The sequence below is a fragment of the Salmo trutta genome, chromosome 16 (genome assembly GCF_901001165.1).
Source record: "Salmo trutta chromosome 16, fSalTru1.1, whole genome shotgun sequence".
Taxonomy (NCBI): Eukaryota; Metazoa; Chordata; class Actinopteri; order Salmoniformes; family Salmonidae; genus Salmo; species Salmo trutta.
In genome coordinates, this window is record NC_042972.1 from 46,863,672 (window position 1) to 46,887,648 (window position 23,977).

Genomic DNA, 23,977 nt, shown 5'->3' on the forward strand with positions numbered 1-23,977 from the left:
CTACCATCAACAAACTATCTGTTTAGAAATAACTGCTTGCTAAACTTACGATTAGGTTTAGTGTTAGGGCTAGGGTTAAGTTTAGGGTTAGGATAGGGGTTAAGGTTAGAGTTTGGGCTAGGGTTAGTAGATAGTTAAAATGTTACTGATAGTCTGTAGACATCTACTGATGGACTATCCAAATAACCCAGTATACCTCAGCCTAGCAGTCAGGGACAGTAACTGGCTCTAGCAGAGCTAACGTGTACTCATACCGGATGTCTGATACCCTACTCTAATCCAACAACAACACCATCCAACCCAGTGGAAGACAAACTGTGTTTCATCTCCGCGTCAAGGCACTGGACAGTGTTACCATATGAAATGTGACAGGATTTCTCTGTGGAGGCTTAAGTCATACGTAAGTATTCAATTGCAGACTGAGGATCATGGCCATACGGTCACAGAATACAACCTGACCAATATCTGACTGAAACAGACAAGAGACTGAACAGATAAATGTAATCTACAACATGTCTCGCCAAGGTCAAAATGAGCTCTTAACGCAAACACCAGATTTAAGTCTGAGCCTCCCGAGCGTGAAGGTGGTGTGGTCGGTAGGAAGGTCAGCCATGTTTAGTGTTTACAGTATACTCCAGGCTTTGAAATAGTTTTGCAGTGTGGAGCCTGCTCTGGGTCATTGTTTGTTTTGGATGTGTTTATACACCACACACAGTGTAAATGACTTGGGAGACGGTGCGAGGAGACTTACAGACATGAACCTGCATATAGTATCTGGTCATGTTTTTGCCTTGAATTCAGTCACAACCAGCTGGGCACAAATGTCAATTCCACACCTATTCCATGTTGGTTCAACGTAATTTCATTGAATTGAGGTGGAAAAAACTTTGATTCAACCAGTGTGTAACCAGTGGGATCTGTGACTATATGGTGGTGTGGATTCGGGGGTTACAGTACAGGGAACCTATGTTAATCATGCATTGTCACTAACATTTCTGCATCATTCAAAGTAATGTAAATACTAAAATGGCAAAAAACAACAGATCAATTACAATAACACCTGTTACTACAGATGTAGGATGTTAATTTAAGACAGTTTTCTACAGCAGGAAAATAATCCTGTAGCAACAGGATATGTGAATTATTATGTGGATTATAATTCATTGATATTTTTTGTAGGGGTTGATTTTTTTTTAACGTTATGGCAAATGAAGTCTGGCATTTTAAACCTTGAAAACATTACTCGTTTGCATTTCCTGCGGTGCAGGACAATTCTCCTCAACGAAAGAGTGATCAAATTAAGATCCTACATCTGTATGTAAAATCTAATTTATTGTTTTGCAATCTCAATTTTCCTTAGATGTAAACATTTGCATGTATTATGTTTCTCTGAGATATAGCTCAAACACGTGTCATGTGGGTTCACTTGACTAGGCCTATGTTTAGTTGAAAACCCTCTATACAGGGAAACTCTCGTCCATGGATGCAGTGTATTTAATATGAGTATTTGAGTATAGATCTGTCATGTCTATTAGGAGTCTCTGGTTGTGTTACTCTAGTCACTTACTTTGATTTCTGTATCCAAAGGGGGTCACCACTGGAGTCTATTGGCTGGAGGAAAACACAAGGAGGTGGAAGAGGGGGAGGGAGGGAGAGAGAGAGAGGGGGGAGAGAGAAAGGAAGGGGGGAATAAAAGTGAAAAGGAGAAAATGATATTAATATCAGTAGGAAATTAAGAAATCAATGGCACTCCTTCAATCGAAAAACACAGTATTTAATTCCTGTTGGGTACCACCCTGTTATTGAGAAACAGTACTATGCTAGTAAATACTCTATGTCACAATGTGTGCTTGCGTGCGTGCGTGTGTGTGTGCGTGCGTGTGTGCGTGCGTGGTTGCGTGAATGAGTGAGGTCACTTTCAAACAATTCTTCATTAGAGCAGCATCAAGTAGGTTGTTCCTCAGAGCTTATTTTCTTTCCATGTTTTAAATATCTTTGGATACATATTTAGCATCTCAAACGAGAATTCCCTTGATTAAACAAATAAGGGCACACTCAGAAAACTGTAATTGAGTTCAAATGTATTCTAGCTGTGCTCTAATTGCATTTAAACACCGTTCCACCCTAACCCTAGACCCACAGCTCCTTCTGCTTAATTACTGCCCTCTGAAGACAAATCCCTCCGCTGTGGATGGAAAAATAAAAAACAGTGTAAGTTTTATGGCACGTTGTTAAAAAGACCTATAAACTTTTTGGGATTCAATATAAATAAAACCTCAGCCCCAAGTCGAGGGCTCAGAGAACACACAGCACACTGAAATAACTTGTTGGAACATTGCACACCCCATCTCAAATAAAACTCCACAGATTAACACCAACATCCTGTGGCTTACTTCTGTCACTCGGTCTGCATCCCCCCTCCACTTTTTCTCTCCTTTTTAAAACATAGAGGGAAGAAAAGGCTAAATGTGTTTCCTGAAAGGAAGGAGAGGTGGAAAAAGCCCATCCTGCCCTTGGAATCACCACCGTGCGTCCTGTAAGAGCTACCCGCCACTGGCCTTTCTGCAAAGGCAGCAGAACTTCCCTGAGAGGAGAGGGGACTGTCTGCCAACTCAAACAGGGCTCCCTCTCCATCTCCCGGCGGCCAGCGGCCCACGGGTTTGCTCTGCTCAGTGCTGGTGCTTCCTGAGGGCTCGCTGCAGCTGGAGCTCTCTTAATAAAGGCAACAGGGAATGTCAGAGAGCTACTGTAATCTCACTAGCCTGCTCCTGTCAGCAGGACGTTCACAATCAAAGCAGAAACAACCCCACGCATTGTTTTTTCCACCAGCCCCATCCTAAACTTCCCACGAATCACAAAGACAGCACGACGAGAGGGCAACCGCTGTTCCCTGATCTTGCCAAACAAAATGCCAGGAGACCGGGAATGACATTCAACTCTGGTTTAAAAATACGAGCAGTTAGAAAATGATTAGAGTCTTATTTTATTGTTGAGCGCCTGACACAGGAGAGGAAACCAGAACAATCAACCCAACTTACTTTTTTTCTGCTGAATTTAGAAACACTAATTAGTTTTGCTCTCATAAACCCAACCTGAAAACGACCAATTGGAAAGTGAGAATGAGACGTACAGCAGAAACAAGTACTTGTCATTCTCCTATTAAAGTCCCACATCCACAACTTTACCGCAATGACTTTCACACTGCTCCCATGGTGAGCCGAATGTTACCTACTAAACGCAGTCACGTGCTCATCTTGATAAGTTAATAGGCCTTTACGTAATCCTTTTGCAAGCCTTTTACAGAGTTTGTAGGATAGTATTACTGATCTAGAGAGCCACATCAAACCCAGTTGGAGAGGCTTGGTTCAACAGATGTCTGAACAACCAGGCTGACTTCAGCACCAGCTGGGCTCTACCATGAACCAACCAGGGCCAGACAGAGAGAAAGTTACCTGTTTGCAGCTGCCTGGTTTACATGAATTTCCTGTTTCAAGGGTATCGAAACCACTATATCCCTAGTACCTATTGACTAACAACTGGGACCTGTACCTTCCTGTGCTAGCCTATCACGCAGCGCATTCTCTTGCCAAGTCGTGTGGGTTTCATGTTTAGTTTGTCATAAGAAATGAATGATAAACTTGTCTTCAGGAATTTTCACTGCTATTCCCCCAGCAAACAGCAGAGAGTGTTTCATCACTGTCGGGCCTAAGACTGATGGCCTGTCAGAGCCTTCCCCTGCTCTCCGGCTACAGCTTGTGGGCTGGGAAGTGGCTAAAAAAAGGCCACAGCTACACTTCCCTGGCTTGCTCTTTTTACCGGGAGTAATTCTCAGATGCCAGGTCGCTGCCAACGTCCTTGCAGCCAATGGCAAAGAGGCCAATAAGTTCACATTAACTGCAGAGTGTAACTGCGCTGAACATCTGCTCATGAATGAAAGCGCTGCCCACTAACTCAGCGAGTTGAGGCCTGCTGATGAAAAATTCAACACTCTCCTCGCTGGGACGCATGTTTTGCGCTATTCTCCTGAGTCCCCAAAATTATATTAAGAGAATTTCAGTGCGGCCCAGTGTATCTGAGAGAACAGCTGGTGCTGAAAAGGGATCTGCTGCTCGCCGGGAGCTCAGGGACTTCACACGGGATCAGCCTTCTCGTACACCATTTGTCCTTGAAGGAAAAAAATCTGTGTTAAGCACCCAGGTAATAATAAGAAACCAACAGCTACATTTAGCTGATTACACTACCCATGTGTGCAAAACCAAACTGAGAATAATCAATGAAGACATGAATTGAAATGGGGAGGTGGGGGGGGGGGGGGGAGTGGACAAAAGGGCAATTGTGACAATAAGTAGCACCCCCTGGAGACATCTGCATACTGTAACACTTCTCCTTTGTTTGGCTTGTTTCCTGATTGGAACTCATTAATTTGATAACTAGGGGGTTATCAAAACCAACATGGAGGTAGAAAGAGGAGTAGACTCATCCAATACAGTACATGGGCACCACAACAACGTGATGAAGTGAATAAATGATTTACCCTAAATTACCTGGTCACACGCAGTCTTCCACTTATACTGAGCAAATTTGAAATATCTCTTCTCATCAGATGGTGAAATAGCCTCTGTTAAAAATAATACATTTAAGGAAGTGAGGATTCTAACCAAAATCTAAAAATAAAAGTTTACGTTACATTTGGTGATTTCACTTCTGTCTTCCTTTAAAACGGAGATGGTTGGCATCACTTCACTGATACAAACACGTGGCACGCACAGCGACACACAATCATTCATTCTCTCCAAATGCTTTTCTCTCTATTGCTTGCTTGTCACAATATCTCTCAGATCACCAAGTTGTCATTCCTCCAAAAACCCAGTTTCACGTAAGAACACTTGTGTGGGACAAACTCACTATTATGTTTACAGACGAGAGAACTACTAATTTACTGCTGGGCTTCCTGTATGTTCCGTTTAGAGAGAAATTATGGCATATGAAGGAGTTATACAGTATTTAAATGATCATGATGTTACAACCCCCTCCCCGAAGACCATGCGGGTGAGTAAAAAATATTTTACAAGACATTTGGCTGGTGACAAATCACAGCACTTTGTCTTCCTGACACCATGCCTCCTTCCTTCTTCAACCTCCCAACTTCACATGGTGATAGGAAATCACACATTACCACACTGGCAAACAATTACAACCATGTCATTAACGAAAACCCTCCCTGAGCCAGCGCTTTGCCAGACAGAGACAAAGCATGATAAACCTGACAACACAACATGTCTTCATGATGTCGTAGAATAAACATAGGATTGATCAATCATGACACTAGGACACACATCCAATTCGGACAGGAATCAAATTGGGTGGGCTGGGTGTCAGTGCTTTGTTTAACAAAAGTATCATTACCACAGTCCCAAACAATCATAAGTTGGTTCCAAAATCCAAAACTAATATCAAAGCCAGAAGGTAGAGAACTCAATTCCTCACTTTATATTAAAAGTCAACCTTTTAGAACAGTTTTCCCATTAAAATGACTTAATCAGATATTAAGCATTAGTATCTCTTTTAATCTCCAAGTGTCAGCTGGCAAATGAAAAAAGCTAGCCTCTGTAAATATGACTGCTTACTTCTAACACAAGCATTGTTGACACGTAATGTAATTTCAGTGGGACATCCAAATGAAAGCACTACGGGGTAATATAATGCTCTTAATGAGAATTCTTTCCAGCTCGAGACCTTGGCGAGATAGCCATAATGCATGGCTTCTCTTTTTAATAAAATAATTGTTACAGTTATTAAAGATGAATCTCATCAGAGGCAAGATGACAAAATAATTCATTACCAAAACCCAGGCTTTAAATAGCTGCAAATTAAAATTCCCCTGAAAATATGCTTCCTGATAAATGGGATCGTTATTTCATATAAATATTGGATATAGTGTGCCCTTGAAAGGAAAGAAATATTGCAACTGTCCATTAAAAAGTTTGCAGTATAAACCAATGAACAGTTTAATCAATAACAAAAACACTAACAATACCCATACTTTAATTATTGCTACAAATCTGTTAAATATGTCAGGATGTTAGTCTACCCAAAGCTAATTTCTGACACATGGATCAGAGGAAGAAAAGTATTTAAGACTCATATAGATGTAGGATCTTAATTTGAGCCAGTTTGCTACAGCAAGAAAATAATCCTGCAGCAACAGGAAATGTGAATTATTATTTGGATTTTAATTAATGGACATTTTTGTAGGGATTGATAGATTTTTCATAAGGGACAATTAAGTCTGAAATTTCAAAGTGGAAATTACAAACTTCAGAAGCCTTTTTAAACCGCATTGCAAGAAAGTTATCCTGCAACAGGGCGATCAAATTAAGATCCTACATTTATAATAACTCCTACATATGGGAGTTAACAAGGTAGACCACTGAGCTACTGCCTACACGGAGGCGCCCACGTCCCTCTGAGCACGGGGAACCACGGAGAACCTTGGACTCACTACTCCCACCAGTACATTCATGTGTAAAACAGAGAATGTTTTGAGGCCCATGGTTCCACTAACTCTCCCCTGGCCCTTCCCCGCTCACAGCTCTTCTCAAGCCTTATTTGTGTATTCAAAAGAAATTATTTACAGTGATGGCATGGAAACTTCCCAGCATGCCTTTTAACCTATCGTTTTTCACTCTCTTCACAGCAGGCTGTCCAGAGGAAATGCTTTATTAAGATCCCAGAGACATAAAGAGCCAGGGTGACATCCTGCATTACTGTCTAAAAGGTAAAGTTATTTAGACCAATAAAGCACTAATATATTGTTTTAGTGGAATTACACAGAAGTTATCTCTACCTTAATAACATCACCGCAACCCCTAATGTTGTTAAGATCAATAAAGCCTATTAAAGTAATGACCTCAACACAGATAACGCTGTATACTGGTATTACGAAGCACAGAGAACAACTGAAGTCAAATCACAAACCATTCTAATACGGTTCAAAATGTGACCCGTTTCAGGAAGCAAGGCGTATGTTGCATGTCACTACTTCACAGAAGAGGCATTTGTACGTCTTTTTTTGTATTTTATCAAAATGCATTTTTTGGCAGAAATGCCTTCTGGAACATGTGAACTTGTATGTGCCTTATATTGTATTCCCTATGTAAATACAAATAAAATTGTTAAATTACAAGCCAAGTTGGTTTAGCTATGGAAAAAGCCAGGAACCTTCCTGCTAGCCATGACTGGCTGAGATAATGGATGGGCTGGACATGCCAGGGGATGAGTGTGGATTGGTCTGCCATGAAGCATGCTTCTGTAACAGTGTAGGTTCCGTCCCTCTCTTCGCCCCAACCCGGGCTCGAACCAGGGACCCTTGCACACATCAACAACTGACACCCACCGAAGCATCGTTACCCATCGCGCCACAAGAGCCATGGCCCTTGCAACGCAAGGGGAAACCCTACTTCAAGTCTCAGAGCGAGTGACGTCACTGATTGAAATGCTATTAGCGCGCACCACCGCTAACTAACTAGCCATTTCACATCGCTTACACTCACCCCCCCTTTGACCTCCTCCTTTTCCGCAGCAACCAATGACCCGGGTCACGGCACCAATGTAACAGTGTAGGTTCCATCCCTCTCTTCGCCCCAACCCGGGCTCGAACCAGGGACCCTTGCACACATCAACAACTGACACCCACCGAAGCATCGTTACCCATCGCACCACAAGAGCCACGGCCCTTGCAACGCAAGGGGAAACCCTACTTCAAGTCTCAGAGCGAGTGACGTCACTGATTGAAATGCTATTAGCGCGCACCACCGCTAACTAACTAGCCATTTCACATCGGTTACACTTTTGTCTATAACGTTAGCTGCTCAGTATGTGTTGATCATCCTTTCTAGAGCAGCTTTTTTGTTTGTTTTTACAACATTAGCCATCGAGAAATACAAAAGTTGTGTTACTTTTCTCAACAACACTGATGCCCTGAATTTAGCAGGTGCTATCGACAGATCAGCTGGAAAAAGTTGTGACGGGCTAGTTGCATTGCTAGTTATAGCCTAATTGTTAGTTAGCTAACATTGAACCTAGTTGGTTAGCTTTAGCTACTTGCATTTTCATACTACAGCTACTGTATGACAATACGTTTGTATTGGTAGCAGTATGAGTGTTGTTTATTCCGGTTCATTGTTTAGCTAGCTAGATGTCTAAACAAGAGATTCTACTTCGCCAGATGATTACATGACCCATCAAGTTAGCAAGTTGTGTCTGGGGGTGATTACGGACAGCTATTGTATTTCATGAACATGTGTACATGTCTAGACAATAGCATTTCTTTCACATAACCCATCAATTTAGACAAGTGTGTCTGGGGTAAGTGTAATCTAATAATTATTAAATATTTGTATCTGGAGACTTTGTTTTTGATATTGCTATTAAGCAAATACGCTAGTAACCATTTCACTGTACCGTTTTCACCTTCTGTGTCCTGTGCATGTGACAAATTCACTTGTATTTGATATAGAGTGCATTTAGCAGAGATGGTAATGTGAAGAACAACATAACCTGCACCAAAGTCAGATTAGGATATAGGCCAAGAACTTCTTTATTGTAGACTACTACTGTTACCATTTTTAGCATTGAAAACTTTGGTTGTTTACTACACTACTCACTCTGTTTAGCACATGACCTCACATTTGAATCTTTAAAGAGATGGGTGGGGCTAAAGCTTAAGAGGGTGTGAACGATGCTGAATGGGTGTAGACAAAGAAGAGCACCAAAACATTCAAGGGGCATTTTCTCCAAAGTGGGGTTACAAGTTTATCAACATTCAAAGCAGAATTACTTTCCCTTTTACCTCAACTGTAGTGTATGATATACCATTTCTAGCTCTGAGTCTCTACTTTTATCCAATGTAAAAAAAAAAACAATTTCAAATTTTGCTACATTGGACTGAATCCAGGTGGTGGGTCACAAATGTGAACATGATGAATAGCTAATGCTGTGCCCTAGGAACTAGTTTATGACACACTGACTAAAAACTGTAGTGTGTGAAAAAGGCCTTCTCCTTCTAAACCTCAGGATGGTGATGTCAGAGAGTTGACCTGTTTCTTTCCTGTCGAAAAACTCTCTCATATATATATATATATATATATAGAATAAGGAGTTGAGGTTCATATAAGCCCTCTGTGGTAGAACCCTGTATGATGTGGAATCAGTAGAGCTCTCCAAACCCACACCTCCCGCAGCCAGCTCCTACTCCCTTCAGATGGGCTCATTCCTAGCAGTGTCCACCAGGTGATGCACTAAATCAACCTAAATCAGCATCTGTCCATCAGCCCGAGTTGAACGATGACCACCGTTCATCCACTCCCACAGGGTCACCCCCTCCCCCAGTCACCATGACAATACAGGAGAAGGAACGTGCATACAGCAGCATCATCATCATCATCATCATCACACTCCTATGCTGCAGCAGATTCACACTCAGTGATGGGAGATACTTAAGGAATTGAAGGAACCTCACGAATCATATATAAGCAATGTTATGAAATAAATTCAAGGTATAGTCCTGACAGGCTAAATATGGCTATTGTTTAATTCAGAAGTACGAACATCACCACAGATTTTTTTGTCATTGTTCTAGAGGTGTCACAGAGAGAGTTTGATAAGCTTATACAGACTGGTCAACAGAGAGGATGTGGTGAAGTATACAAATGGTTGAGAAAACACTTGTGCGTGCATTTGTTGTTAGTGTACAGACATATGGATTGCAGCACAGAGAAACACCACAACTCAAACCACAAGAAAGACTGTTTTGATGTTACCTCTATCAGCAAGGATAGGTGATGAAAAAAATACTTTTGTAAGACAGAAAGTGTTAAAGAAAAGTCCCTTTGCAGGGTTTCATTTTGTTCTGAGATAAATTCAGAGGTTCAGGCAGAGGAATGACACTCAAAACATAAACAACAGAAATAACAAGAGCCTTTTAAGAAGTTTCAATTGACTCTCACATGAATGCATTTGTGAAGACCACTTTAGGTAGATAACTGTCTGGGTAACCGGAGAAAGGCAGTATGCCACTCAACAACAAAGCTTTTTGTCATCTCATCTTTCTAGTTTGCACCAACACTAAACTTAAGCATTCACATACTTTTTATTTATTTTTTATTTTACCTTTATTTAACTAGGCAAGTCAGTTAAGAACAACTTCTTATTTTCAATGACGGCCTAGGAACAGTGGGTTGTTCAGGGGCAGAACGACAGATTTGTACCTTATCAGCTCGGAGATTCGAACTTGCAACCTTTCGGTTGCTAGCCCAACGCTCTAACCACTATCTCTACATTTTCACAACCCAACTAACTGTTGATATCCCCAGTTACACAATGAAGCCATTTCACAGAGGTCAACAAGCAGGCAGCCGAGCACCATGAGGTGGGGAAATCCCTACTTTTCCTTACATCACAGCTTTAAAACAGATTGCGCCTCTATTTTTTTCAGGGAAGACAAACAAGTATGAAAAATAGTGTGATTAAGGGAGTATTGACAACAGGAGAGGAGTCATGTCTCAGCTGGAGGGTTTTTGGTTACTCCAGAGGACTAAATCCAGGGGTTATATCTGCACTGCACAATGCTGTCCTCCTTCCTGCAGGGCTACAGTCAGGCCCACTGCTGTCCCACACAGACCGACCGACCAATAGAAACCTGAGACGATCCAGGCAGCACAAAGAGAGCGCACAGAGGTGATGATTGTGAATAATACCTCTGCAAAATGATCATCTTTGACAGTATAATATTACCGAACAATAAATAAATGGGGCTAATAAGGGAAAGAGAGAGAGAGCGAAAGAAAGAAAGTAAAGTGAGAGGAGAGGATATCTGCCGCCAGCCTCAAAGTGAAAGCATAAATAAAGTGTGGCGCAGATCTTTTACCTTCTTCAATTATCTGGCTTTTGACATGCAAGCTGAGCACAGTATAATTAACATCTCTGGAGATAATGGGGTCGCTACTCACTGATCAATCTCACACATATATTATCTGCCTCTTACCAATCTATGCTCCCTCCGTTATCATGAGAAGGGAAAAACGCCACTATGGCATTTGCCTTTTAATAATTCTCTGAGATTATGGTTTATGTCAGCTCCAACAGGGCCCATCTTCCAAAACGTAAATTAGGGCTGAGATCCAACAGATATCTATGGTAAATACACGAGCTGATGCAACGCTATCTAACTTGTTTTTTGCATGCCTTATTCATGCAAGATCGAATAGTATCCTCTTAATCAATTACTCACTGAACATATCACTAAATTAAAATTGCATTTAACACTATTCCCCATAGCCAATAACATTAAATCATTGGCCTGGTAATCTTTGCACTGAGGTAAGTGTCTTTTGAGAGGTCATCTTCTCAGCCCAAATTCTCAGGCCAATCTTGTAAAAGCTGCTAGCCACACCCTCTAACCAAGTTAACACCTGGTTCACCACTAAACCTGCCCTCAAGTGATTTTTTTTGGTCCCTCAATGTATTTGGTTAAAAAAATACTAAAATCACCAGGAATTCAGGAAAAAATTTGTTTGAATGTAAACTTTAATTTTTTTTTATCAAAATGTGTATTTTGGCAGAAATGCCTTCTGGAACATGTGAACATTCATGTGCCTTAATAACAAACTTGTATTCCATCTATAAATACGAATAAAATTGTTAAATTATGAGCATAGTTGGTTTAGCCACGGGAAAAAACAACAACCTTCCCGCTAGCCATGATTGGCTGAGATAATGAGTGGGCTGGATATGCCGAGAGATGAGTTCGGATTGGTCTGCCATGTAGCTCGCTTCTGTCTATAACATGAGCTGGTCAGTATGTGTAGGTAATCCTTTCTAACGCTGTTTTTTTTTAAGATATCATATAGTAGAGCTGCATACATCTTGCTCTCGAAAGCTAAAGCTACATGTATGATCTGTGTAGTAATATTATTCGTATCTTATAGCCATTTGCATTGCTAGTTATAGCCTAATGTTACCTAGCTAACATTGAACCCGGTTGGTTAGCTACTTGCAAATTCATGCAAGGTAGTAATGCTATGAGTTGGGATTATGGTTCAATGTTTAGCTAGCTTGCTACATGTCTAAACAAAAGACTCCACTATGCAAGTAACCATTTCAATAGAATGTTCATGATGTCACTGCGACAACTGTCGATAGACGTAGCTGGTAAATTCGCAGAATAACTGACAAATTTACGAACTCGCTACACACGTTGAATATGGCCCGTGTCAGGAAACGTTGGCAAAAAATAACGATTAAATTGTTGCCAGCAGCACAGTTGCAGTCACCAACGCTCTGTATAACATAAAAACAGCCTGACTAGCTCTACTAGGGAGAGTAAAATGGTCCGAGTGAGATGCTCTCTCACTTGTGTTTAGAAGTAACTAGCAAGCTAGTCAGCTTGGGTGCTTGACTGCTGTTAGGTCAGAATGCTAAAACCTACTCCATCATTTTAAAAGGCTAATTTATCATTAGAAAACCCTTTTTCAATTATATTAGCACAGCTGAAAACTGTTGTTCTGCTTAAAGAAGCAATACAATTAGCATTCTTTAGACTAGTTGAGTATCTGGAGCGTCAGCATTTGTGGGTTCGATTACAGGCTCAAAATGGCCAGAAACAAAGAACTTTCTTCTGAAACTCATCAGTCTATTCTTGTTCTGAGAAATGAAGGCTACTCCATCAGAGAAATTGACAAGAAATGGAAGATATCGTACAATGCTGTGTACTACTCCCTTCACAGAACAGCGCAAACTGGTTCTAACCAGAATAGAAAGAGGAGTGGGAGGCCCCGGTGCACAACTGAGCAAGAGGACAAGTACATTAGAGTGTCTAGTTAGAGAAACAGAGGCCTCACAAGTCCTCAACTGGCAGCTTCATTAAATAGTACTCGCAAAACACCAGTCTCAACGTCAACATCCGGGAAGCTGGCCAGTTTAGCTTCTTTAAATCAGCAAAAGTTTTAATCTTTGCTAACATAATTGCAAAAGGGTTTTCAAATGATCAATTAGTCTTTTAAAATGAGAAAATTGGATTAGCTATCACAACGTGCCTTTGGAACACAGGAGTGATGGTTTCTGATAATGGGCCTCTGTACGCCTATGTAGATATTCCATTAAAAAGCAGCCGTTTCCAGCTACAATAGTCATTTACAACATTAACAATGTCGACACTGTATTTCTGATCAATTTTATATTATTTAAATGGAGAAAAAACATGCTTTTCTTTCAAAAACAAGGACATTTCTAAGTGACCCCAAACTTTTGAACGGTAGTATATATATATATATTTTTTTTTATATATATATATATATTTTTTTATTTTGTCATTTAGCAGACGCTCTTATCCAGAGCGACTTACAGTAGTGAATACATACATTTCATTTTCATTTCATGCATTTTTTTTTTTGTACTGGCCCCCCGTGGGAATCGAACCCACAACCATGGCGTTGCACACACCATGCTGGCGTTGCAAACACCATACTCTACCAACTATATATTTTTTAATATATATATTTATATATATAATTTTTAAATGTAACCTTTATTTAACTAGGCAACCCAGTTAAGAACAAATTCTTATTTACAATGACGGCCTACACCGGCCAAACCCGGACGACACTGGGCCAATTATGCGCCGCCCTATGGGACTCCCAATCACAGCCGGTAGTGATACAGCCTGGATTCAAACCAGGGTCTGTAGTGACGCCTCTAGCACTGAAATGCAGTGCCTTAGACCGCTGCGCCACTCCGGAGCCCATGATATACCATTTTCTAGCTCTGAGTCTCTACTGTTATCCAGTGTTAAAATCACAATTTCAAATTGTGCTACATAAGACCAAATCGAGCCGGTCGGTCACACGTAGATTCATTGAGAAAAGTGAATTATTATGTGACATAAAACATGTGTCAGTGCTTGTTAGGCACATGGATGGACATTGCCAAGAGGTGGACCACAACAAGCATAGCTCCACCACTTCCCTTACAGATCCAAAGCCACCACAACAGACTCAGTAGAGGCTGTCCCAGTCTAAATAGTGTTGCTCTCTCAGGTTATTTACCAGAGATTCTTTGAAAACAGCTGGAGCAGGCCAAAAGCCCTGAGACGTGTATCTAGTTGTTGTTTGGATTATTTCCATCCGCCTGTCAATGGCAGGATCACATCTCTGGAGATGGAGATGTGCCCTGTAGGAACTCACTAATACACTGCACCCAGAGAGAGAAGAGAGGAGAAAGGCAGAGTTCACTGGAGCACCCTGCACGTTATCCACTCCTCCAGGGGGGCTAAATGAAGATGAGGAGTACAGTCTCTGCTTCTAATAAGGGTCAGCTGCTGCTGCAAATACAATACAGCTGATTATTGTGGAAAACAGACAATAATATAACCTAGATATTTTCTGGATAATCAAGTAGGTATTGCTTTCCATGTGTCTTCGCAACATTACAGCCTGGAAGAGTTCAGATGAAACATCCACATAAAGCATAAGAAAACAAAGATAGTCTTTGTTTATGATAAAGTACACCCATTTAGAGTCACCTTGTTACATCAATACCAGTGTAAGCCCACATTCTGATTTGCATGAACACTACTTGTTCCAAGTATTCATTTTATGAGAAATAATGAGATGTGAGCTGCTGCTTAACTCCCACATTGTAAGCGTTAAGCACAGACTCCTAAGTTCTACATTATCTCTTGAAGCATGAGGCGGTCAGTATAATATCTCACTACTTAGAGAAGTGATCCATGAACAAAATGGAGATACAATATCTTTTTGTATTTGAAAGCCTCATTAAAGCCATTGACCTTATATACTACCAGCCATGATGTGAATGTTGCAAAAGCAGCCTCAATTATTATCACTGTTTTGAAGATACATTTCTGAATGACAAGTGTTCCTTTTATTTACCAATATCAATAAGAAGCATTGACAACGAAATCAAAACATCACTGACAATGAAATTGTACAATAACAAAGTATGAGCAATACTGCAATTTAAAAGAGACTCAATTGATTGCAAAATGGAGGATGATATGTACATTTCGTTTGCCCTTCCTTTGCCACTGTTGCTAAGGAGGTTCAGTGAGCTACTTAAGAGTATTAACACGATGCTGCCTGGAGACTGGATGGTTTATCACTTTGCACACTCTCAACAAATGTGCGTTTTATGTGGCAGGTCTGAGTTTAGACTCTGGTGTCCAGCCGTAAGGCAGCTAATAAAAAACTACCTTTGAAACCTGGTGTGTGTGGACTAGTACCGACATGACACCACCGAGCAGGCAGGCGTCAATGTGGCTCACCTTTTCACCATGCTCACTAGCTGACAACACCCTCTGCCTCCAGACTAGCAGTCTGGCTACAGGACAACAGGACTCAGACAGGTGAAAGTCAATGTGTGTGGAGAATAAAAGTTAGAGGTAATATATTTTAAATTGCAAGATTCACCAGGTAAGTAATTTAATCAATTAAGTGTAACAGTAAACACACACACACACTTTTTGCTTTCGGTAAAGAGATAACTGTATTGGAGGGTGACAACACTGATAATTACACAGTACCTACACCATACAATGTAATTATGGAGATTTAAACATCTGACACCTTTTCCCTTCCGTTTTACAAGCCAAGCGGAATTCCTGGCAAGGTCTACACACACTCTCAGGCACGCGCACACACACACACACACACACACACACTCACTGTGTGTGTGTGTGTGTGTGTGTGTGTGTATCGGAACACACTCTTAAAGGCCCAGTGAGTCAAAAATGTGATTTTCCTGTGTTTTATATATGTTTCCAACCTATGAGGTTGAAATAATACTGTTAAATTGTGAAAAGTATGACCATGTTCATTCTAGTGTAAGATATTTTTAAAAAGACAGCTTGAAATTTAAGCCTGTTTCGGTGGGATGGAGTTTTGGCCTGCCTGGTGACATCACCAGGCAGGCCAGGTAAATTAGTTAATAGGCCAACAAGACAGAGAGATCCAAACCCCTCTGCCGACAAAAACTAGTTTTCAGTTTTCCCTTCCCTACTCAGACCACTCTCAGACAGTCCTAGCAAAATTCTTGCTTGAGAAATTGCTCTTTGCTAAAAAACTTGATATTGAGATAGAAGTGGCTGCATTGGACCTTTAATGTTTCCCACTCCCTTTCGTAGTGACCTGTGCTAACCTTGGTCCCACCTCCCGAGGCAGAGCAGGAAGCCATGCTGAGTGAGTGCTGCTGAGTCAGTCTAGGCCCAGCCTCCCAGTCTCTTACACAATGCAGCCTGCCTAGAGCAGGGGCCTCCCAGCACCTGCCTCAGAACTCTTTTGTGAGATGATCAAACCTGAGGGGCGGGGGGGGGCACATCCTGCGTGAAACCGCATCCTGAACAAGCATCACCGCGTCTCACGGTAAATAAATACTCTCTCCTCACAAAGCTTCCGTCAACTGTCACTGCCTTGGCTCCAATCACCTTCAAGTCCAAACAGGAAAGTGCAGAGAGGCGAGGGAGATGGCAGATATGAGCTTTCATTTGCTTCTTGCTGCAGTTTCGCCTCGGCGGCGGTGCTTCCTATTCTCCTGCTCCGCCAGCTGCCCGCGATCTGTCCCAGACCCCTGGTCCTTCCTGCCACCCTTCATTAGCGCATTATCCATGGGGAGGCGGCGGCCATAAAGCCAGGAAGTCACCATTAGGTGTAACTCGGACCGTTTAAGAAGCACGCTGCACAGACACTTGAGGCCAAACATGGGGCTCCAGTAGTAGTCTAGCGAGCCAGTAGCGTACAGCAGCACAGAGACAGTTGACTGCCTTATTAAGCATTATCAGATATACATTATCAAAGGAGATACAGCTAAACAACAGAGCATGACAACGGAGACATGACAACGGCGACATGACAACGGCGACATGACAACAAGCTCACCGTTGACAAATTGCTTTCTGTTGCACTGCAGACAGGCTACATGTGTGATTAAGTTATTAAATGAAGGGCTATGATAAGGCAGTTCATTCTTCATGACGCTGAACTTGCTTGACACGTTACATAACAGAGAGGTAAACAAGAAAATATAAAAAATCTACTTGAGAATGATGTTTATCTATATTGACTTGAAAAAGTTAAATTTGGTTTGATTGTGTCACCAGAATCTGAAACAAACATCACAATGGCTGTCCTACTCCATCTCTTGCTTAAGTGGAGAGAGCATCCAGACCTTCGGTCCCTCTAGCTCTCCTTACACAGTTGTATTACATTTGAATGAGTCAAGCTGAAAAGTGCATGCAGCTGCTGACTCTAGCCTATCGCTGCTCTGCCAATTTTTACAGCATTGCCCACCAGGCTTGAAACATCCTTGTGTGTTTGTGTGTGTGTGTGTGCGTGCGTGCGTGCGTGTAAAATTATGGATAGCTGAAATTGTCTTACATGACCCATATTCTGTTGATGCCGGACTTGCTGGTAACTATTTAACATCTTTATGGTTATGCTGTATTTTGATTGCCAGAAAATAGGGGAAGGCAAAATATGACATGCAGTTACTCCGATAGTTGAAAGTTCTAATTGGGCAGAGCTTTTCTGTGGTCTGACGTCATCCCTTCTCAACATAGATGGGAAACAGGACAGGACAGGAGCTGAGAGATGCCAGAAGAAGGAGCAGATAATGATCTGAAAATAACTATTTTCACTCAAATCAGTGGTAAAGCCAGGCATATGAAACTTACTCATCCATGGGATTAAAGGAAAGGTTCACCCATTTTGAACGTTATACTGTTTTTGTGTATCTCGGAGTGATGTTCTATCGATTCCCTGGGTCAAGTCATGTTTTTATGTGTATCTGAGTTACTGGCGTTCAAGCAGGAAGAAATCCATCCGGTATGACGTAGCACTGTGATAAAGTCGCTCTCTCACTACACTGAAAGTTAAAACCTCTTAGTGATCCCTTCGCGCGCCAATCCCTTTAGCGGGATCGATTTGACAACATCCAGTGAAATTGCAGAGCGCCAAATTTAAACTACAGAAATACCAATATCCAAGATTCACGACAATATAAATGTAATACATCAAAATAAAGCTTAACTTCTTGTTAATCCAGCCGCAGTGTCAGATTTCAAAAAGGCTTTACGGCGAAAGCAGACCATGCGATTATCTGAGGACAGCGCCCCGCATACAAACACATGAAAATAATTTTCAACCAGGCAGGTGGCAACACAAAAGTCAGAAATAACGATTTAATAAATGCCTTACCTTTGAAGATCTTCTTCTGTTGGCACTCCAAAATGTCCCAAAAACATCACAAATGGTCCTTTTGTTCGATAATGTCCTTTTTTATATCCCCAAAATGTCAATTTATTTGGCACATTATATTCAGAAATACACCGGTTCCAACTCGCCCAACATGACTACAAAGTATCTAATAAGTTACCTGTAAACTTGGTCCAAACATTTCAAACAACGTTCCTAATCCAACCTAAGGTATCCTAAAACGTAAATAATCGATAAAATTTAAGACGGAATATACTGTGTTCAATACCGGATAAAAAAAACGTGAAGCGCGCTCCAGTTCACGCGCATCAAAACAGTAGAGTCCACTTGGCTTGACACTTACAAAGAACAGCCCTACTTCTTCATATCTCAAAAGAAAAACATCAACCAATTTCTAAAGACTGTTGACATCTAGTGAAAGCCATAGGAACTGCAACCAGGTTCCTATTAAATAGGGCTTCCCATAGAAAACCAATTGAAGGTCACCACAGTGACCTCAAAAGAAATGTTCCTGGATGGTTTGTCCTCGGGGTTTCGCCTGCCAAATCAGTTCTGTTATACTCCCAGACATTATTTTAACAGTTTTAGAAACTTTAGAGTGCTTTCTATCCAAATCTACCAATTATATGCATATCCTGGCTTCTGGGCCTGAGTCACAGGCAGTTTACTTTGGGCACGCTGTTCATCCGGACGTGAAAATACTGCCCCCTATCACTAAGAAGTTTTAATAGGAATACGACTTTTCGATCACGAAAACGTCTATTATATATGTCAGATTTCAATACTGGCCGATATCATAACTCTGGATGATGTCTTCTCTCAAATGAGCGATTGATCCTATTTTTGCGATATTCCTACTTCGAGAAATGTGTAATTTAACAGAGGGTCTAGTCTAGCACATTGCTCCTATTCGTCTGCCTCTTTAGTCCAGGGTGCATTGCATGGTGCCGTTGCCAGAGATATTATAGAAAGGAGATAGGAATCCAATGAAGGAATCCAATGAATGAAGTAACGTATAACGCCCCACCCAGCAGACTGTCGACCAATCGCATTCCCGTTGTCATGCTGCGTCCCGTGGTTGCTAAGCTAATCGTCATGCAATCCCTTCTCAAAGTCAGTGTATATGACGAGATACGTGCCTATTTTCCTCAAACGTTTGTAATGTAATGATTCCAAAGCTATACGATACCACAGATAGCAAGTTAATTATCTCACATCTCTGAAAATATTTGTAATGTGGTACTTCTTGTTGATTAAATTCATGCTAATGTTTTTTTTAGCTAGTGCCCAATAGACTCCCATTCACTCCTTGAAGGAGAGCGCTCCTTGTCCCAGAATTGCCCATTCACATAGCCTCGGCAATGTTTTCCATCTCCTGAAAAGTATATCTGCTGTTGCGAATGTTAGAGTTCACTCTGTAAGCCACATCGATCTGCAGGTTGAACAGACTCCTAAATTGATAGTGCAGTTTGTTTATGCGATTTTACAGCTAACTAGCTGCGTTACATGCTGATATTGGCGCCAGGTCATCTACAAGACCCTGCTAGGTAAAGTCCCCCCTTATCTCTGCTCACTGGTCACCATAGCAGCACCCACCTGTAGCACGCGCTCCAGCAGGTATATCTCTCTGGTCACCCCTAAAGCCAACTCCTCCTTTGGTCGTCTCTCCTTCCAGTTCTCTGCTGCCAATGACTGGAACGAACTACAAAAATCTCTGAAACTGGAAACACTTATCTCCCTCACTAGCTTTAAGCAACAGCTATCAGAGCAGCTCCCAGATCACTGCACCTGTACATAGCCCATCTATAATTTAGCCCAAACTACTACCTCTTCCCCTACTGTATTTATTTATTTTATTTATTTTGCTCCTTTGCACCATATTATTTATATTTTAACTTTGAACTTTCTTCAAACTACAAATCTACCATTCCAGTGTTTTACTTGCTATACTTGATTTACTTTGCCACCATGGCCTTTTTTGCCTTTACCTCCCTTATCTCACATCATTTGCTCACATTGTATATAGTCTTATTTTTTCTACTGCATCATTGATTGTATGTTGTTTTACTCCATGTGTAACTCTGTGTTTTTGTATGTTGTCGAACTGCTTTGCTTTATCTTGGCCAGGTCGCAATTGTAAATGAGAACTTGTTCTCAACTTGCCTACCTGGTTAAATAAAGGTGAAATAAATAAATAAATACAAATATTGTCTTTGGTATTGTGAGTAGCTATGTTTGCTAGCTATGTACCTAGCTAGCTTGACAGCCAGCCCATAGAGAGCATTGCATTGTGGATTTTGTTGTCGACGTCAGCTGCAACAGATTTCCACAGCGATTTTCCATGTTGCTACCAAACTTATTAGAATGCCAAAATGAAGCACTTGTTCACAAAAAATATTTATCTTACATATAAGTGTTATTTAACACAGTAAATTAAAGGAATTAGTGGTTATGGGAGTATTTTTCCTTTAAGGTTGTGTAGAAACACCATGCACTGAGTGAGTGATGCACCTTAATTCAACGTTTAGTGCCATCTGGATCCTATTGGGTACAGTACTATTTTAACATCTTATCAGGAATCCGTTGAGCAGTGATTAAGCTAGGTTACTGATCTGATAAGGCCCGCCTGCTCTCTACAGTGGAAGTCGTGTTAAGTGGGCCGTATGTTGAGCTGCTGTTAAATGTGTTTTGAGGTCTGCCATGCCGGTCAGGTGGCTACAGGCTACACCACACAGTGTTCAATCCATGCCTGAGGAGCACTCACTGGGCAGACACATTACTTAAAGGGCAACATCTCACTGAGCACGCCTCGATCTGCCCGAGGGGGGTGTTTGTGTGTCGTGAGTGTGTTTTTGTATCAAAGTGTGTATGTCCTTATATGTACTGTGTGTGTATGTGTCTGTGAGAGGGAGCCCTATATCCCGAGGATTCTTAGTTGTTGTTCATTTCCTGTTCAGAGACAAAATAAGCACATAAAGGCCAAACGGCGCTCTTCCCTGGCCTTCAACCACATCACAGCAGTTTTCCACACAAGTGGCTAACCACAGATAATTATACAATTACAACAATTTTCTGCGTCCATCTGATCTATTTTGCCATTAGAATGAGACTAGAGCACTGAGGCCTCACTCCTCTTTCCCTGAGCGAAACCCTCTCCTCTTGATCACACAACTAGACAGAAACCTCCGCAACAGAAGAAAACGCTAACTGAGCTGTGAGGAATAGGGGGTCTATTTGTTTAGCAGGATGTTAATGAATAAAGCAGGACCCGGTGGCATTCAGTATGAACCACCGTTTTCATAGGGCCACAAGGAAATGGAGAGGTTCATTTGACTGTTGGTTTAAATTAACCTTCAGTTACTGAGAGAAAAAGGACCTGGATGACATTACTATTTTCTAAGACAATACTCCCTTACGCTTGTCGTACTTGACATAAATTATTCATTATGACAAAGAAAAGCAGAGCTAAACAAATAAGTCATAAATTAAAGGTCAATACCGACCGGCATTGTAAGATAAATCAAATAAGAATTCATACATACATGATGATTGTGATCATTTCACAAAACAGCCACCGTTGAATATGCCTTTGTAAGCAAAACTACAGAGAAAGGGAATAGAGGAGAAATGTATTATATCCATGTCTTATCTATACTGAACAAAACTACAAACGCAACATGCAACAATACCAAAGGTTTTAATGAGTTACAGTTCATATGAGGAAATCAGTCAATTGAAATTCATTAGGCCCTAATCTATGGATTTCACATGACATAGCAGGGGCGCAGCCATGGATGGGCCTGGGAGGGCATAGGCCCACCCACTTGAGAGCCAGGCCCACTGACTGGGGAGACAGTTTTTTTCCCCACAAAAGCGCTTTATTACAGACGGAAATGTTATTAGGCCCATAAAAATGTACAGCGCATGCACATATAGGATGTCTCGTACTGGGAATAAATGAATTCTACTTTCACCCTGGTCACTTAATTTGGACTAAGAAAATACACTTGATGACACTGTCAAGAAGCATTATGACCATTATAATCGTATAAACCACATATCAGGTACATGGCCTTTAGTCGGTCATTAGTCACAAAGAGGGTGTCTTGTCCTGCTCCTGAAATCTGCTCCTACACCTACATAAGAGTTTTGACATCCTTATGTAGGTGTCATAACCAGCCATAAAATAACACAATATTTGTTACAACAGGTCTATATGTCATGACAGTGTTATCACCATATTATGACAGGTTATGAAAAGGTATATGTCAGCCATTGTGACATATTATGTAGTACTCACAAGACCACTTATTGAGTGTCTCGGTCTTGTCTAGGTGTCGGATACATTTGTCCTCGGTCTTGACTCGGTCTCGGACAGTGAGGCCTCCTAATTTCTTCCTGAGACCAGCGGAGTAAAAAAACTCATAATTTATCAGCTTCCATTCAGTCAGTGCATAAAACTGTGTGGCCAGGCAAAATATACTCCTTTCTGGAAACAATATCTTAACAGCCTTTATATCTATTATAAACATGTTTGCGCAGTGGTGAACCTATAGGCCTTCAGTGAGTGACAGACTCGTGATTCTGAAAGGACAACAACCGTAATACCAGCGCACTCAAGTAGGAGGTGCACTTTTTGTAAAACACAAAGGGCCAGTGGTGTAGTGGAGGGTATAGGCAGGTATTAGCCGTATACGCACCTTTTTTTCAGTGTGCATTGCTTATACTCACTTCTTAATCCCTGCTGATGCATATCAAAGTAGTGTAGTGGAGGTATATAAATGATCAATGATGTGGTACAATAGATAAATGATGCACTAAGTAGCCTACACAATCGCAAAGCCTGTGAAATATATTCACATGCACCGCACACATACTGTAGCCTAGTTTCAGCAGAATATCATCTGCAGGCAGCAAGAGTGTGCAGCTCTCAACTGGTTTTGGCATGGAACAGCTCACAGAAGAATGACATCGGTAGCCAGTAGGGTAGGAAAGGCGTTTGAACTTATATCAACCAGTAAAATCTACCAGTAAATGCTAACTAAGGCAACAATGGGTATGTAAACCAGGTACTGGAAAAGTTTAGTCCGAAGTGTTGGTTAGTATGCTATTTGTGATGCGCAATTGTCATCATGTGCTGTTTGCATCAGGGGCGTAGACATGGATGGGCCTGGGTGGACAGAGGCCCACCACTGGGTAGCCAGGCCCCGACAGGCCCACCCAATCAGATTGATGTGGTTTAAGCATTATTATGAACTTAGATCATCAATTGTTTGTATTTTTTCTATTTAAAAAATGCGTGATTTTGAGAGTGAAAATCTGAAAAATCTATAGGAAACTCTTTTATTTATTTTTTTACAGGATTTTTCACCAAGGGTGTCTTTCCATCGCTGGGCGGGCCGTTTGGGAACATTTTGGCAAATTTGAGTATACCCACTTCTCCAGGCACCATTGCACCACTGCATAGGGCTGATGGAAAGACAGCAGTCACACACAGCATGATGTTAAAGGATAAGCAGTCCATAAACTCGGACATAATAAGCCAGTAGGTCCCAATCCTAAGAATACAAAAATACAACCATTAAGCATTTCCCAATCAAAATGTAGAACTATTACTTCCCATTGCAAAAAACATTTCACGTTTAGCACACAAAGTAATGGGTGACCTAAAGTTAAGTGAAAATATGAAACAG

At 41.3% G+C, this 23,977-nt stretch overlaps 1 protein-coding gene across 6 annotated transcripts in view; it reads right to left on the minus strand.

Moving 5' to 3' along the window:
- Positions 1-23,977, minus strand: part of LOC115150870 (forkhead box protein P1-B) — a 203,327-nt gene that overhangs the window by 136,539 nt on the left and 42,811 nt on the right. For 4 of the 6 annotated variants that reach the window (XM_029694641.1, XM_029694632.1, XM_029694642.1 and 1 more), the window contains exon 3: positions 1,568-1,611. The exons of 1 other annotated variant lie outside the window; for it this stretch is intronic. The gene's annotated coding sequence lies outside the window, so the exon portion shown is untranslated. The remainder of the gene's footprint in view (positions 1-1,567; positions 1,612-23,977) is intronic. One more of the 6 variants, XM_029694633.1, reaches the window with a different exon arrangement.